The 14,226-nt window shown below is 34.7% G+C and overlaps 1 long non-coding RNA gene across 3 annotated transcripts; it reads left to right on the forward strand.

Annotated features, from left to right (window-relative positions):
• Nucleotides 1-2,288: 2,288 nt before the first annotated feature.
• On the forward strand, nt 2,289-13,257 carry LOC135147851 (uncharacterized). 3 transcript variants are annotated; one of them, XR_010285762.1, is made up of 3 exons: nt 2,289-3,632; nt 5,401-10,038; nt 11,807-13,257. It is a non-coding gene; the product is annotated as an uncharacterized LOC135147851 (long non-coding RNA). The 3 variants fall into 3 exon arrangements; XR_010285763.1 differs by having other exon boundaries at nt 12,923-13,257; XR_010285764.1 differs by having other exon boundaries at nt 6,517-10,038.
• Nucleotides 13,258-14,226: the final 969 nt, after the last annotated feature.

The following is a 14,226-nucleotide window of genomic DNA, read 5'->3' on the forward strand; positions in this document are numbered from 1 at the left end:
CATTCCTCATCAACCTTTAAGCGCAGAGATGTTGCTCCCCCTTGATAGTGAAAAAGATGTGGGAGTGATGATGGACTTGCTGATATATAGCAATTGTATGGAAGTGTACACATCTGCCAAAGATCAAGGTGAAGATGATATGTTTGATTTCTCTTTCACACAAATTGCAGAGGATGAAAGAGAGTGGAGGGTGGGTGACATGTATGATGAACTTGAAGAAAAGCAGATGGACATGGATGTGGGAGAGGCTGCAAATGAAGAGGTTCAGGATGATGTGAGTTTCCATGGAGATAGCTCGAATCTGGATTCGACTGAGAGTGAGGTTGAACCATCCCCAAAGAAGAAAAAGAGAAGAATACCTCCTCCGAATCCACCATTCAGGCTAAGAAAAAAAGGAAGATACTCGATGTTGAGGGTAAGATTACATTTTTAAGCATTTATGCAAGCTTTGAAACTGTTTAGTATACCTTATTTTGTTTAGCATGCCTTGACTGACTTACTCTGTTTGTTGTTATGTATTAGGGACTGTTTAAAAATACTCCCGATAATCCGGTGATTCTAGAGGATGATGAGGGTCCTCCATTGACCCAACCAAGCCAACCAAGTGAAGATGTGGGGCAAAGCAAAAAGAAGAGTGTTGGTGAAAAAAAGAGGCAAGCAAAAAAGAAGACTAAGCAGACTAAGAAGACTAAGAAGAGCAAGAAAAAAGAAATAGGGGAATCAAGTGAAGCACTGGAACAAGCAACTGCAGATGAGGACTTGGAACCCCCTGCAGATGAGGACTTGGAACCCCCTGCCGATACAGAATTGAAGCCCCCTGCAGAGGAGGAATTTGTTGGTGACAAGGCTGATTACAAGGCTGATGAGAAGGCTGATGACAGGGCTGATGAGAGGGCTGATGACAGGGCTGATGACATGGCTGATGAGAATTTTTTGGACAAAGATTTGGACAGAGAATTTGTTGGTGATGATAGTTCAGAAGGTGAATTCAACAGTCAAGATGAGAGGATGGCCTTGGACTCAGGTGATGAGTCTGCCAGTGAATACAAAGAATTCAATGAAACTACAGATATGGAAGACCCCCAATTTGAAATGGGTATGAGATTCACCAGTGGGAAAGTCTTCAGGGCAGCTGTAAGGATGTATGCCATAAAGAATCAGAGAGCCCTACGATTGAAGAAAAATCTACAAGATATTCCTTGCTGGAAGTGCAAGACCAGTGTGGAATGGGGGCTTTAAATATCTTGTCACAATGACCGAGGGTGGTCATCAAATTGTTTGTGACTTGCAGAACCAGACCTGTGCCTGTAGGAAATGGCAACTAACAGGAATTCCTTGCTTCCACGCTTGTTCTTGCATCTTATTTCAGAAGCAAAGTCCCCTGGACTACATGCATCAATGCCACAACAGAGAGTGGTACTTGAGAGTTTATAGTCATGTGCTTGAACCAATAAATGGGGAGCAATATTGGGAGGAAACACATGAAACACCATTATTACCTCCCAACATTAAGGTGGCTCCAGGAAGGCCCAAAAAAAATAGGGACAAAAAGAATGACATTCCTCAAACTAGACCAAATGATCCAACAATGTTGAAAAGGCAAGGCACATCTGGTAGATGCACATGGTGCAAGGAGTGGGGACACAACACCAGGACTTGCAAAGCTAAGGTATTATGTAATATTTTGCTACTCTGTACATATATTTCTACTGCAATGTTCTAACTAGGTTTGAATTTTTGGTAGAAACTTGATGAAGATAGGAAAATGCAAGAGGAGGGACCTGGATCTGCTGAAAATGTGACAAAGGAAGCTACCACTGCTGCTTGTTCTAAGGTATAAATTTGAACATTCTTGATGTACAAAAATTTGGCAAAGACAGGACTCTAACTATGTAATTACTTGCAGAAAAAAAAGGTGCAGTTTGAAGATACAACCACAACCACAGGAGGTAGTCAAGAAAAACAAGTATCAAACTCACAACCAAGAATAAAGCAGCTGGCCAAAAAAAGTGTAAGGACATCACCAATGAAGAGTGGAGGCAAAATCATACCATCAACCACAGCCACAAATGCTGCTTCTCATGGGGGTATTATCAGACCCTTCAAAGCTCCAGGTAGATCAGCTCCTAAAACTCCATTAGATGTGCAGCCAGTAGAGGGGCAAAAGTTTACTTCATTGAAGAATTTGCAAGCTGCAGTCCAGGCAAGGAAAAATAGCAAGGGCAAGAACAAAGCATGAACTGTGAGGGACCTTCTTTTTGGTCATTGTTGCCACCCATATTGTAATATCCCATATTATTAAATTTAGATTTGATTATTATAAATCTATTTGTCTAAATATTATTGTTGACTTTAGTTGAAAAGTGAATTGATTATGTGAAAGTTTTATGTGATTATACTTGTTATGTGGATTGATATGGATTTTACAAATTATGCGTCCTCCTTCTTTTCTCTGATTCCGAGGACGGAATCCCTATAAGGAGGGTAGATTGTAATGACCCGGATTTTTAAAAATATTTTTATTAGTATTAAAAGTGATTTTCTTCAAAGAAGGGAATAAGATTTAATATTTTATTGCAGTTTAATGAGTTTTCAAGGTTTTATATTTAAATCCCGGGTTATTGTGTTATTGATAAATAATTGTACTTTCAAAACTGATTTTCATATATTGTTTTGAAAATTCTGTATGGATATTATGTGAATATATGTGTTATGTGATTAAGTGGTATTGGTGGATTTGTTGGTTAATTAATTATGGTTAATTATGAGTATTATATGATTAATATATGAATTTTTGTGAATTTTGTGTTATCTAGTTTATTGAGCTGAATGCTCGTATATGTTCGTATTCGCGAGATTTCAATTTCTATATGCTCAGGAGAAAATATAGTTTATTTGGATATTTTCATATCGATTTATGGAATGTTAGATGATTTTATAATCGATTTACGGATTTAATTGCGTATATTTATATTTACTTATTAATTATTTGACTTCCGTAAAACCGTTCACTCGTAACGAGGTAGCAAATTTTCTTTCCGGAAGTTTCAACAAAACTCACCTTTAGCCTAATTTGAATATTCCGGACATTTTTCGTGTTTTGACTTTTTCGATCCGGAGTACGGTTTTCCCCGGAGTCGGTCCGGCGGAGTTTTTCGGGTATTTTAATTGTTGATAATTATCCAGTTTGTCTCGATAAGCGTGAAACTAGATATTTTGATTATTATATTAATTCTTATCTTGTAATAATTGCAAATGGGACCCGCATACTAATGATTGATTTAAAACACCCCGTTTTGATGATTATCTCGAAAACCGGTACCGATTGGACCCCGCTTTATTAATATAAAGCTATTAAATACGTATTTTCATGTCATAAACGATCCAAAGGGGTACCAATTATTTGTAAATATAAATAGACTTTTCTATAGCTGATTTTCAACCGTAAATCATTTCACCAGTTTCTCTGCACGAATACCGAGAGAAACCGAAGTATGTTCTTCGTGTTCTTCATAATCAAATGAGGATTTGGAGGTGTTATTGGAATCCGATGGAGGCGTATGAATAGTCAAAACGAAGCTCTCGACGCGTAGAATCTGGTACAATCATCCGTTTATGTGCAGATTTGTCAGGTGATTTTATATTTATTTTTCAAAATTCGAATTTATATGATTTAAATGATGAATTTTTGTAAACGTGATTGTTTAATTGTTTTGATGATTCTATGATGTAGAGCATGTTTTTCTCGTCGTTTTGGTATATTATATGTCAAAAACTGAGTTCAATAACATGTTGAAAAGGAGGTTTAAGTTTCGGAATTCATGTTCTTGGTGTTCTTGAGGAGTTCGCCGGAATATTTGAGTTTTTTTCGCCGGCAAATTGATCTGATGAATCTGGGTATAATCAGATGATGTAGTTGTGTAGAGTATGGGGAGAGGAATCTGTAGGGGTGATTTTTGAGTGTGGAGAAGCACGGAAGTGGCCGGATCGAAAGGTTGAAGCTCGCCGTCGCCGGCGAGTTTCTTATCCGAAATCCGGCCTATCCTCGCGTTGTTTGATGATTATAATTGTTGAAACGAGTTCCTGGTTGTGTGTGCTATGAATCTGGAGAGTTTGGTGGCTTCCCGACCAACGTAGCACCGTTTCCGGCAAGTCAGAGGTGGCCGGCGGTGATATTTACAGTTTAGTACCCAAAGTTATGAAGGTGGTGAAGTCTCAGTACTGTGGTTTCAAAGTTTGCGTTTCTGCCCCTGAAACTTTGAAATTTTGCAGTTTACACCAGCATACAAAAGTTTTCAAACTTTACAATAAAAACCTTTTCATTTTAAAAATGTTTTTAATTTTCAAAAATAGTTTTTAATTATTTCTTTATTCAAAAATAAATCTAAATTAGTTTATTAATTAATTTTAATTAGTAATTAATTATTTTAATTGGTCAATTAATTTAAATATTAATTGATTAATTAATTTAATTAATTATTAATTGATTTTAATTGATTAATTATTTGGATTTAATTATCCTTTTTTATTTAAAAATTCTGAAAAATAGTTTCGAGCTTTAAAATATTTTTCCAAATTATATTCAAGGCTCGATAATTGGTTATGAATGATTTCAAGTCCAATTTCAAGTATTTGGGACTTGATTATTTATCCGAAAAGTGATTCTTTTATCGATTTTAATTCCGAAAAATGTTTAAAAATTCCAGAAAATTCCCGAAAAATTATTTTAAACCCAGGAATTGATTTGACATCAAATGGGGACGGGAGACTTGATGTGTAATGTGTTGTTTGCTATCGGTGTAAGGTATTATATGTTGAGAGCGGAGTCAGAAAACGGTTTTGGATGTATCTTTTAATCCGTAAACCGGAATCGAGTGAAACGAAAGAGAGACAGAAGCTTATAAAGTCTAGTTTGATATGACATAATAATATGATTGAGTCGAGAATGTGAATAATTGTTGTGAAATGTGCACAATGTGATTATATGTTATTTGATTGCTATTAATTGATGATTACGTGATATATATGTTTATTCTTGATATTATATACATGATAAATGATTTGAATGACATAGTATCATGACTTGACTGATACTGGATAAGGACATATGGAGTATAGTGATTGGATTTGGTTGGTTGATTGTTGATGGAGATAGGATAACATGTGGATAGTCTAATAAATAGACGAGACGATGTCGAATTTTCGATAAGATTTATATAATCTTTAATTGATAATATGTTATTTGGAATATGATTAGACTATATGGTAGAGTCAAAGCATGATTACGTGTTAAGTGATATGTGATAAGTTTAAAGGGGTATAGAAGTGGGTATCGATATACGTGATATGTATATGCAATAAATTGATTAGTGATTATATTATTATCTTATTCTCGTTAAGGATTTGGACGAGGCGTGTACGTTCGAAGACGTTCAGAAAGTCAAATGGTGTTGCAAAGCGAATAAGGGATGAACCGAGGAAGCGAAGATGTACGGTAGATAGAGTATAGCCAGATATGGTCTAGAGACTATGATATGCATAGAGTGTGAAAGTGGAAAGATGAGATTGAGATGTGAGACTGGAGTCAGATTTAAGGCAAGTATCCTACACCTTGCTTTTGGATATATTGCATATTCTGATCCATTCTTTTCTATATGTGTTGCAAGTATCCTAAACCTTTCTCTTGGATATATTGCAATTATTCTGATCCATTCCTTTGGTATATGTTTCAAGTATTCATACCTTTCTTTTCAATGTTCGAAAGTGCGAGTATTCTGACCCATTCTTTCTAATCTTCAAGTTTCTAAAGAATTTTCGCTTTACAAATTAATTCGAAGTTCAGATTGTCATTGAAGCATGTGTTGCTCAGTGATAGTTAGAGCTTTGAATGAATTGGGATCTTCTTGATTATTCAACCCGCCATTGTCATGCTGGTTTAGCAGGCTAAATTCAGTTGCTTAGCCGATAATGGAGGATACTGAATAGTTGAGGATTTCCTGAACTGTGATTTATGAAATGATGGATCATGATTTATGAATAGATTGTTATCAAAGTTTGAATTGGAATTATTCTGTTGTTGATGATATTTATGATGATGTTCTGTTAATTTATATTGGCTTCTTGAATTGAATTAGAGAATTGGATTATTGTTTTTATATAAACCTGTGGACCAGATTCGTGGTCATGTTAGGCCAATGAGTGCCTTGGATCCAGTGATAGAGCATGGCGGGGCCTGCTCGGGGTTAGTGCGGAACTGATCAGCTGCCTAACCTTGGTTTTAATTAAAATGTGATAGTCCAATTCAATAATTCTTTGGAAAGATTGAATTTCTCAGTTTAAATGCTGCAAGGTATTGTAAATCATTCTATACAATACCATGAACTCATGAACTCAGGTTGAATCCTCTTATATCTTGAACTCGTGAACTTCTATTATATCATTTCAGAACTATCATTGTTTATTATTACTTGCTGAGCATTGTTGCTCACCCTTGCTATTCCTTTCTAACCATTTCAGAAAGGCTGAAAGATGAGATGATTGATTGAGAATGTGGATAAGGCTAATGCTAGGCGAGGAGACAGAGTTGAGGATCCAGTAATCAGGAGTGATCAGGAAAGTTGCTAAGGTTGGGGCTAGCTAGGGTTATGCTATGAAGATTCAAATGTAAGTCATGGCTGGAGTAGGTTGACAGTGATTCTTCATATCGAAGATGATTTGATTTGGTAAGAAATGTTGTGTAATATTAGTGGTGGATTCTAATTTCAATACTGTAACCTGGAAGCGATCCTGTTGTTTTGGGGGTGAAGATTTTCTCTTTCAAATCATTTATTTAACGTCTTTCAAATCTTTTATTATGGCTTTCAAGTTTGAATTTCAAGTTTTAAATTCTATGGATTTTATTATCTTTATAAAAAAATATATTGCAGGTTTTCAAAAGTGTTTAAAAATGGGTTTTTGTGTGGTGACGTCAGAATCCAGGCCCCCGGATTCCTGGACTGTCACAGTTGGTATCAGAGCAACAGGTTATAAGTATTTGAAATTAGAATATAGATCATAGTTATAAGTTTTCTAGAGAAGAATGTGGTGTAACCTCACATAGAGGTATGGTGAGATTATTTAGAAATAGTCTAGAGATATGATAGAGGTATAGAATCTGGTTAGACGATCAAGTTGAGTGTATAAGTTTAGAGAGATTTTGATTCCTAAGTTAGACATAGGATTTCTACTATGTTGACTAATTGAGATGATGAATTGTGTGAAAGGTCAAGATTAGACCTAGATAGAAGAGTTTGATAGTGAATGACTGAGTTGAGAATGGTGAAAATGCAGAGTTCAGAGTATTCTGACTATACTGCATATTTGAAATTGGATTATTGTATTGATTTAAGGATGATATAAATGCATGGTTCATAGTATGTTGACCATGTCAGATATTTGGAAGATGTATATTGTTTTGAGTGAAGATATGAAGAGTAAGTGTAGAGTATGAGTTGTATTGGATTAGAAGGAGAGATTGGTAGATAGAGGTTGATAGGTGAGAAGTGAATGATAGAGAGTACGTGGAATTGAGTCCAGTTATTAGAGATGATGTCTACGAGTAAGTTAGAACGTTAGTCCTCGACGACAACGCTTCGAGCTAATCGGGATTTCAAATGGCATCAAGGTGGGCCCATAACCCACAGGTTGATGATCCAGACAATCGAAGATACGTTACGCGTTTGTGCTATGGATTTCAAAGGCAACTGGGATAAAGTAGAAGAATGTAAACTACATGGACCAGAGTTATTACGGACGATAACGTCTACGATGACATCTTACGAGGCTAATACGAGTCAAATCGATTGATCATCAAGAACGTTGAAAAGAAGACATATATCGTACAATGATTTATTGAAGTAGAGTCGGAATCTGAGAAGACCTTGGCAATACCTCTCTTCAACTAAAGATTCTTTTGATTGTTTTCTCATCAGTGAGATATTATCATGATATCTTTTCTACAAAAGTTTTGATAAATGAGATCTTCAATTTCTCAAATTCTAAGATGACATTGATATTGATTATTGGTATGAGTTGGAAAGCAAAGATGTGTGATAAAGGTTTGTTGTGAAGAGATAGTGATGTTCCTTGATATTGTTTGACATTTCTTGACATTCCTTGATACCCTTTCATCTTCCTTGATATCCCTTAGTGTTCTTTGATATTGTTGATATTCCTTGATATTCTCTGATATTCCTTAACATTTCTTCAATTTGATTGGGATGAACAACCCTATGTATAGGGGACACAAGGTATACCTGTCTGTGTGATAGGAGTTGGATGGGACGCCATCACTTGTGTGTGTTGTGATTACAAGAAGGTTAACAACCTTTAGTAGTGTCTACTGTGGACACGCAACATTAAGTTCATTTGATCGTATTGATCTCCCAGTCACTCTTATATTCCAATGTGACCTATTTTGAAAACACCTCGTTCTATTCGAAAATTCCCAAAGATCGATTCTTGGGAAATGAATTTTGCAATCGCGAAAGTTTGATGTTCCTTTTTCCATTAAAGCTAAAGGTATGCCAAGGCCGATCAAAGGTGAATGATGATACGTTATTACGAAGTGTATGGTGGAATCTTCAAAGTGATACGTTTGAGTTCTCTTTGCGGATTCCGAGGGCGGAATCCTTATAAGGGGGGTAGAATGTAATATCCCATATTATTAAATTTAGATTTGATTATTATAAATCTATTTGTCTAAATATTATTGTTGACTTTAGTTGAAAAGTGAATTGATTATGTGAAAGTTTTATGTGATTATACTTGTTATGTGGATTGATATGGATTTTACAAATTATGCGTCCTCCTTCTTTTCTCTGATTCCGAGGACGGAATCCCTATAAGGAGGGTAGATTGTAATGACCCGGATTTTTAAAAATATTTTTATTAGTATTAAAAGTGATTTTCTTCAAAGAAGGGAATAAGATTTAATATTTTATTGCAGTTTAATGAGTTTTCAAGGTTTTATATTTAAATCCCGGGTTATTGTGTTATTGATAAATAATTGTACTTTCAAAACTGATTTTCATATATTGTTTTGAAAATTCTGTATGGATATTATGTGAATATATGTGTTATGTGATTAAGTGGTATTGGTGGATTTGTTGGTTAATTAATTATGGTTAATTATGAGTATTATATGATTAATATATGAATTTTTGTGAATTTTGTGTTATCTAGTTTATTGAGCTGAATGCTCGTATATGTTCGTATTCGCGAGATTTCAATTTCTATATGCTCAGGAGAAAATATAGTTTATTTGGATATTTTCATATCGATTTATGGAATGTTAGATGATTTTATAATCGATTTACGGATTTAATTGCGTATATTTATATTTACTTATTAATTATTTGACTTCCGTAAAACCGTTCACTCGTAACGAGGTAGCAAATTTTCTTTCCGGAAGTTTCAACAAAACTCACCTTTAGCCTAATTTGAATATTCCGGACATTTTTCGTGTTTTGACTTTTTCGATCCGGAGTACGGTTTTCCCCGGAGTCGGTCCGGCGGAGTTTTTCGGGTATTTTAATTGTTGATAATTATCCAGTTTGTCTCGATAAGCGTGAAACTAGATATTTTGATTATTATATTAATTCTTATCTTGTAATAATTGCAAATGGGACCCGCATACTAATGATTGATTTAAAACACCCCGTTTTGATGATTATCTCGAAAACCGGTACCGATTGGACCCCGCTTTATTAATATAAAGCTATTAAATACGTATTTTCATGTCATAAACGATCCAAAGGGGTACCAATTATTTGTAAATATAAATAGACTTTTCTATAGCTGATTTTCAACCGTAAATCATTTCACCAGTTTCTCTGCACGAATACCGAGAGAAACCGAAGTATGTTCTTCGTGTTCTTCATAATCAAATGAGGATTTGGAGGTGTTATTGGAATCCGATGGAGGCGTATGAATAGTCAAAACGAAGCTCTCGACGCGTAGAATCTGGTACAATCATCCGTTTATGTGCAGATTTGTCAGGTGATTTTATATTTATTTTTCAAAATTCGAATTTATATGATTTAAATGATGAATTTTTGTAAACGTGATTGTTTAATTGTTTTGATGATTCTATGATGTAGAGCATGTTTTTCTCGTCGTTTTGGTATATTATATGTCAAAAACTGAGTTCAATAACATGTTGAAAAGGAGGTTTAAGTTTCGGAATTCATGTTCTTGGTGTTCTTGAGGAGTTCGCCGGAATATTTGAGTTTTTTTCGCCGGCAAATTGATCTGATGAATCTGGGTATAATCAGATGATGTAGTTGTGTAGAGTATGGGGAGAGGAATCTGTAGGGGTGATTTTTGAGTGTGGAGAAGCACGGAAGTGGCCGGATCGAAAGGTTGAAGCTCGCCGTCGCCGGCGAGTTTCTTATCCGAAATCCGGCCTATCCTCGCGTTGTTTGATGATTATAATTGTTGAAACGAGTTCCTGGTTGTGTGTGCTATGAATCTGGAGAGTTTGGTGGCTTCCCGACCAACGTAGCACCGTTTCCGGCAAGTCAGAGGTGGCCGGCGGTGATATTTACAGTTTAGTACCCAAAGTTATGAAGGTGGTGAAGTCTCAGTACTGTGGTTTCAAAGTTTGCGTTTCTGCCCCTGAAACTTTGAAATTTTGCAGTTTACACCAGCATACAAAAGTTTTCAAACTTTACAATAAAAACCTTTTCATTTTAAAAATGTTTTTAATTTTCAAAAATAGTTTTTAATTATTTCTTTATTCAAAAATAAATCTAAATTAGTTTATTAATTAATTTTAATTAGTAATTAATTATTTTAATTGGTCAATTAATTTAAATATTAATTGATTAATTAATTTAATTAATTATTAATTGATTTTAATTGATTAATTATTTGGATTTAATTATCCTTTTTTATTTAAAAATTCTGAAAAATAGTTTCGAGCTTTAAAATATTTTTCCAAATTATATTCAAGGCTCGATAATTGGTTATGAATGATTTCAAGTCCAATTTCAAGTATTTGGGACTTGATTATTTATCCGAAAAGTGATTCTTTTATCGATTTTAATTCCGAAAAATGTTTAAAAATTCCAGAAAATTCCCGAAAAATTATTTTAAACCCAGGAATTGATTTGACATCAAATGGGGACGGGAGACTTGATGTGTAATGTGTTGTTTGCTATCGGTGTAAGGTATTATATGTTGAGAGCGGAGTCAGAAAACGGTTTTGGATGTATCTTTTAATCCGTAAACCGGAATCGAGTGAAACGAAAGAGAGACAGAAGCTTATAAAGTCTAGTTTGATATGACATAATAATATGATTGAGTCGAGAATGTGAATAATTGTTGTGAAATGTGCACAATGTGATTATATGTTATTTGATTGCTATTAATTGATGATTACGTGATATATATGTTTATTCTTGATATTATATACATGATAAATGATTTGAATGACATAGTATCATGACTTGACTGATACTGGATAAGGACATATGGAGTATAGTGATTGGATTTGGTTGGTTGATTGTTGATGGAGATAGGATAACATGTGGATAGTCTAATAAATAGACGAGACGATGTCGAATTTTCGATAAGATTTATATAATCTTTAATTGATAATATGTTATTTGGAATATGATTAGACTATATGGTAGAGTCAAAGCATGATTACGTGTTAAGTGATATGTGATAAGTTTAAAGGGGTATAGAAGTGGGTATCGATATACGTGATATGTATATGCAATAAATTGATTAGTGATTATATTATTATCTTATTCTCGTTAAGGATTTGGACGAGGCGTGTACGTTCGAAGACGTTCAGAAAGTCAAATGGTGTTGCAAAGCGAATAAGGGATGAACCGAGGAAGCGAAGATGTACGGTAGATAGAGTATAGCCAGAGATGGTCTAGAGACTATGATATGCATAGAGTGTGAAAGTGGAAAGATGAGATTGAGATGTGAGACTGGAGTCAGATTTAAGGCAAGTATCCTACACCTTGCTTTTGGATATATTGCATATTCTGATCCATTCTTTTCTATATGTGTTGCAAGTATCCTAAACCTTTCTCTTGGATATATTGCAATTATTCTGATCCATTCCTTTGGTATATGTTTCAAGTATTCATACCTTTCTTTTCAATGTTCGAAAGTGCGAGTATTCTGACCCATTCTTTCTAATCTTCAAGTTTCTAAAGAATTTTCGCTTTACAAATTAATTCGAAGTTCAGATTGTCATTGAAGCATGTGTTGCTCAGTGATAGTTAGAGCTTTGAATGAATTGGGATCTTCTTGATTATTCAACCCGCCATTGTCATGCTGGTTTAGCAGGCTAAATTCAGTTGCTTAGCCGATAATGGAGGATACTGAATAGTTGAGGATTTCCTGAACTGTGATTTATGAAATGATGGATCATGATTTATGAATAGATTGTTATCAAAGTTTGAATTGGAATTATTCTGTTGTTGATGATATTTATGATGATGTTCTGTTAATTTATATTGGCTTCTTGAATTGAATTAGAGAATTGGATTATTGTTTTTATATAAACCTGTGGACCAGATTCGTGGTCATGTTAGGCCAATGAGTGCCTTGGATCCAGTGATAGAGCATGGCGGGGCCTGCTCGGGGTTAGTGCGGAACTGATCAGCTGCCTAACCTTGGTTTTAATTAAAATGTGATAGTCCAATTCAATAATTCTTTGGAAAGATTGAATTTCTCAGTTTAAATGCTGCAAGGTATTGTAAATCATTCTATACAATACCATGAACTCATGAACTCAGGTTGAATCCTCTTATATCTTGAACTCGTGAACTTCTATTATATCATTTCAGAACTATCATTGTTTATTATTACTTGCTGAGCATTGTTGCTCACCCTTGCTATTCCTTTCTAACCATTTCAGAAAGGCTGAAAGATGAGATGATTGATTGAGAATGTGGATAAGGCTAATGCTAGGCGAGGAGACAGAGTTGAGGATCCAGTAATCAGGAGTGATCAGGAAAGTTGCTAAGGTTGGGGCTAGCTAGGGTTATGCTATGAAGATTCAAATGTAAGTCATGGCTGGAGTAGGTTGACAGTGATTCTTCATATCGAAGATGATTTGATTTGGTAAGAAATGTTGTGTAATATTAGTGGTGGATTCTAATTTCAATACTGTAACCTGGAAGCGATCCTGTTGTTTTGGGGGTGAAGATTTTCTCTTTCAAATCATTTATTTAACGTCTTTCAAATCTTTTATTATGGCTTTCAAGTTTGAATTTCAAGTTTTAAATTCTATGGATTTTATTATCTTTATAAAAAAATATATTGCAGGTTTTCAAAAGTGTTTAAAAATGGGTTTTTGTGTGGTGACGTCAGAATCCAGGCCCCCGGATTCCTGGACTGTCACACATATCTTCAGCCAACTGTTTTTGTGTAGACATTTATGCAAGCATTTATCTTCTCAGATCTGTTTTTGGTTCAGTTGGTGGTTGATTTGAACTTAATGTTGCAACTACTATTTACTCTATTTGGTCCCATGTTCTGTAAGATTCTGTGGTACTTTGGAACAGCTTTTATCTATCAACTTTGCAGATGTTCAGTCTTCTTTTTGAAGATATTCTATATTTGCTTTTATGTTAATGTTATTGTTGATGAAATTAGATGTTATTTAGTACAAGTAATTGCTTTTTATGCTTTGTAATTGTTCTGTGGGCTCAAATTTATTGCCAGGCGCTGCTCTGTTTCAACATCTGCATGGTAGATATGATTTTGGGGTAAAAACGAGTGAATTTACCCTTTTACCCCTGGCTCTGTTAAAGTTAACAGTCAAATAAACGGAGACCAGTCAAGGGGGTGCAAACTGAAGCGCCTTTTAAACTTACGGGTGCAAACTGCCAAAAAAAATAGTTTGAGACCAAATCGAAAAAGCGCCCAAACATAAGGGGTGCAAAGTGTCAATCACTCGAATATATTCTCTGTATGATTTAAAAACAAAAAAAGAAACATGTTTAAACTTATTTATTTTATTTCCTATAAGGTACAGTCAGATTCAGATGTAGCAGAGACTAGTGGCTGGTTTCATTTGAGTTTCTGAACTCTCAAGACCTATTTGATTCTTTTTCAGGTTTGAGGGGCTGCATTGTAACTTTATTACTCAAATTATCTCCAGATTATTCAAAGCTATCTGCATGTCAGGTCTATTAAGATTCTTTTGTTTTATAATGG

The sequence above is a fragment of the Daucus carota genome, chromosome 7, assembly GCF_001625215.2.
Source record: "Daucus carota subsp. sativus chromosome 7, DH1 v3.0, whole genome shotgun sequence".
In the NCBI taxonomy this organism is placed as follows: domain Eukaryota; kingdom Viridiplantae; phylum Streptophyta; class Magnoliopsida; order Apiales; family Apiaceae; genus Daucus; species Daucus carota.